Genomic DNA, 4,847 nt, shown 5'->3' with positions numbered 1-4,847 from the left:
ACGGTCAATGCTTTATAGTTTTAAAATGTATTGATGTCTTATTTTTCCCTTAAAATGACATGTATCTTTTGTAAAGTATGCTTTTTAAATCCCTTTTCTTCTCTTTGTTCTGGCATTTAAGGCAGCATTTCAAAATGAATTAGTCAGCTTTTATTATTTTTTCTGATAGTGGGCATATGTCTGTGAAATAATTTATCACAACCAATATTCGTCCGTCTCCTCATAGGCAGTTTTGAATCTGGGTTGCACAAGTACAGGATGTAAATGAGTTTCCTGTTTTCATTATACATTTGTGAACCTCTCCCCTCTTGGAACAATAACAGGGGAAATCATATAGCAATTTGGCATGAATAAATCACTATGAAGAAAAATTTTTTATTATGTAGAAAGTTCATTATAAAAGCAGCCTTATTTTTTTTAGAGTTAAAAAATCTCATCCATGAGATAATTTCTTACCATCTGTCCTAGGCTGTTAGGATTCAAAACCGTATAACAGGATGGCAGTTAAAAAAGCAAAAAAGGAAGCAGTTTGCCAGCATATTGTCATGTACTGTAATTCAGAGAGCTGATGAGTTCTAGCAACTCTGTAACAGCAGAAGAATACACAGCAAAAACTCCCTCATGGTGACTAGCTTGGAAGAATGCTGGTTATCAAAAAAGGCTCTGTGATGGGAAATTTTGACAGATGTGTTAGCTAACACCTATTGCAATGTATAAATGTATCAAGTTAACATGTACACTTTAAACCTAAGCAATGTTATGTCAATTATAATTCAATTTTAAAATAAACATTTTTTGAGATATCACCGCACACCTGTCAGAATGGCCATCATTAAAAAATCCACAAATGATAAATGCTGGAGAGGATGTGGAGGAAAGGGAACCCTCCTACACTGTTGGTGGGAATGTAATTTGATCCAGCCACTATGGAAAACAGTATGGAGATTCCTTAAAAACTGAAAATAGACTTACCATATGATCCAGCAATCCTGCTCCAGGGTGTATATCTAGAGGAAACTCTAATTGGAAAAGATACATGCACCCCAATGTTCATAGCAGCACTATTTACAATAGCCAAGACATGGAAGTGCACTAGACATCCATTGACAGATGACTGGATAAAGAAGTTGTGATATATTTATACAATGGAATACTACTCAACCATTAAAAAGGGATTAATTAAGTAATGTCATTTTTAGTAGCATGGATGGACCCAGAGATCGTCATACTAAGTGAAGTCGGCCAGAAAGAAAGAAAAAAATACTATATGATATCACTTACATGTGGAATCTAAAAAAAAAGGACACAAATGGACTTATTTACAAAACAGAGACAAACTCACAGACATAGAGAACAAACGTATGGTTAACCAAGGGAAAAAGGGGGTGGGAAGGATAAATTGGGAGTTCTGGATTTGCATGTATAAGATAGATAAACAAGGTCCTACTGTATAGTACAGGAAACTGTATTCAATACCTTGTAATGGCCAATAGTGAAAAAGAATATAAAAAGGAATATATATGTATGTATAAATGAATTGCCATGCTGTACACCAGAAACTAACACATCATTGTAAAGCGACTGTTCTTCACTTAAAAAAAGGAAAATAAATAATAAACACTTTTTTAAAAAAGAAATGGCATTGTAAATTTGAAGGAATTGTCTTACCTTGAAACCCACTGAACTTTCCAGGTATTTTTTTCTTCTCTATAGACGTTTCCAAAGTGCCTTTCTTCCTCCCAGATCTGCCCTGCCACCCCTGCCTCAGAGCAACCTCCTTCCACTTACAGGTGCTTTTCAGCATTAAACAGGTCTCACCTTTTCTCAAAGTCCTTCTCCATGCATTTTTTTCCTCCCATTCTCTCTCCTCTTTCATCACTCTCATGGTTGAGCTTCTGATCCTTCTCTAGCTAATTTTTGAACACTAGTTTTGTTTCCCTTACTAGATTGAAAGCATCTTGAGTATGTGGACCATATAACCTAACAATGCCTAGCAATAAACTGTAAGACATCTTAACTTTCCAAGCAAGAATCACGTGCATTGGTTGCACTCTGCTACGTAACTACCAACCACAAAGGTCACAATGACACACAGGTCAGCCCTAGATGCACTAGGATCCTAGAGGGATGGTAAGCGCACAAGTGACCACAGTACAGGCTAAAAGGCCCGAATATCTTGATGCGATTAAGGGAATCGGGGAAGGCTTCATGAAGGAGCAATCACTTATCTAGACTGTGAAGGTGACAGGTAGAATTTCAGCAGACACAGGAGTTCTGAGTCCAGGAAGAAGTCTAGCCTGGATAGACACAGTGTTCATGAAGATAGTGGTGAGAACTAAGACTGGGATCCTGAATGTCTGAGTAAGAAAATGAAACTCGGACCATCAAAGGCTTTCCATGAGACTACAAGTGTGAACTGACTCTTTAAGAAGGGGAATCCGTCAGTAAAGAGCAGGAGAAGTGAGAAGTAACGAGGGGCTGAACTCTGTGGTGGTGACATTGAAACAGAAAGGAGAGGACAGTTGCATGGCACATTTTAGGAACAAGGTCTACATGATCAGGCAAGAGGGACGGGGTCAGAGGTGACTAAGGCTTCAAGCTCTCATGTTTGCAGTCTCAGGTCCGAGTCTGGCCGTCACTAGTTAAGTGACCTTAAATGTTTGTTGACTGCACTGAGCTGCCGCTTACCCATCTTCAAGTACAGCAGTGATGATGCTGGTACCTACTTCACAGGGTTTTGGTGAGAATTAAACTCATATGTTTGCTAAGATCTTCACAGCACAGTGCCCAAGAGGAAGCCCTAGACTGTAGCTCCTGGGATGTCAGCTGAAAGTTTGAGTTCGAGAAACTCAATCAATGGTCCTCAGCAAAAATAAAGTCAGTAGGAAGAATTTGAAGACCAAAATCCTAAGCTGGATTCTGAGCTTGTTGAATTTCAGTTGATAATGGGAAACTCAGATGAAGATAGCCTTGGGCAGCTGAAAAAGTGGGACTGGAACTGAGCTAAAACATCAAGGTGAGAAATTTAGACCTGGCAGCCATCCGTACTGAGACCTAATATCTTCCTTCCATTTTATAAAATATTCACGAGCAGCAGCTTCAGCAGCTACAGTCAGTACCAATAGCAAATTACTGAAAACTCAGTTAACTCTAAGAATGTTAGCAGGAGACCTCCCTCGAAATCAACAGAGAATTTTCCCCCCAAACCAAAATTAAATGATAACTTCTTTTTTTTCCCTCATTAAAAAAAAATTTCTGTGTGGTCCATTTCTGTTGTCAGACATCTCAAGAAATGTAAAGATTCAGTCAAAAATATGTTAGCATCTTAAGTGGAAGTGTCAATGCTGTTGTCTGTTGTCATGGTTAGAATGACTTTAAAGAAAACACATAATAAGAGGCCCCCTTGCAGCAGAGTCCAATGGATTACATGTCGGGAAATTGAGCTACTTCAGTTCATTGATTTTTTTTTTTTTTTAACTCTTGGGAATTATCCAGTATATGGGAGTGGTTTACAAAACGACAGTTGAGAAATTAGAAATTTTAAACCTAGCCATTTTACAGAATGAACACTTTCCTTCTTGGGACCATTACTTGACCTGCCTTTCTAGATATTATCAAAAAATGCATTAAAAAATATTGAATAGCTGTTGATAATTTACTGTGCTTTTTTTTGCTCCTGAAATTCTTACAGAAGTGGCCTGCACTGCTACCTCTGACTTTGTCCGCTGCTGTCCCCTTCACCTCCTGCAGTCTGGATCTCAGGTCACCAATTCCTTGCCTTCACAAACACCAGAAGTGGTCCCCGGGGCCAAATCTGCCAAACATCCCCCGCGCTGTATTCCAACTCAGCTCTCTGCTGAATTCATTTCTTTTGAGCAGCCATGTGATATAAGTTTGTTTTGGTTTTGTTTGTTTTTTTTTTAAACACAGATATGACAGACAAACATCTCATTTTAGCTTCCAGACCTTACCAGCTGTGTGACTTTGAACAAAGCGGCTATTGCCTGGAGCCTCAGTATTCTCAAAGCTAAAAATGATTATAATAACGATCGCTGCTTATCATCGATCAGAGATCAGTGATCACTACTTGTGTTCTTGCTGTGGAGACTGAAAGGGAAAGTGTAAGTAAGACGTCTGACCCATCGCGGAAAGCTCACTCTCGACCTCCAAATTCTTTATGCACAACCTGTTTTCCTAAAGAACCGAGCATATGTTTCAGCAATTTCAGCTCTCCACCAAAACATAATACCCTAGATTACCTGTTTTTTTTTTCTTTTCAAAGTTTTAACCACCTGCTTTTGCCTTCTTTGAGTACCAAATCATTTGTCGTCAAGTCCACATTTATTAGAAGACATTATCCATCCCCAAATTTACCCTCTTGTCACCTGCCTCTGCCTGTTTTTTTAATGCTTCTGATCAGATGTCTCGCCTTCCACGTCAGGACCTTCTTAGTCCCTTTTACTGTGTTTGCTTACTGTCACTGGTCTGCTTAGTTCTTCCACTCTTAGCGTCCATTTGAATTTACAAGCTCTCTTCTCTTCTTTGCATACATGAACACATACAGCTAGAAGGTTTATTAAGGCTTAACTATGCTAAGCACTGGACTAAAATTTCCTGTAATCTCTTCTCAGTTTCTTTCCTCACTGATTTAACTATGGTATACGACTTCTTAAAATTTTATTTTAGTGCCAGACGTACTTAGAAACTTGTGGTTCTCCAGCCACCCACGGGGCTACTTCCCTACTTAGCAATTAAGGAACCAGTATAACCCGTTTGGGCAGCACTGAGCTTCACTTTCTGTTTGTAATCAAAAAAAGAAAATCTGTTGCTTCCCACAGAGAATGAGC

This window comes from Camelus dromedarius, chromosome 14 (genome assembly GCF_036321535.1).
Source record: "Camelus dromedarius isolate mCamDro1 chromosome 14, mCamDro1.pat, whole genome shotgun sequence".
NCBI classification, from domain to species: Eukaryota; Metazoa; Chordata; class Mammalia; order Artiodactyla; family Camelidae; genus Camelus; species Camelus dromedarius.
The sequence above is the reverse complement of the archived record's forward strand: the minus strand, read 5'-3'. Positions refer to the sequence as shown.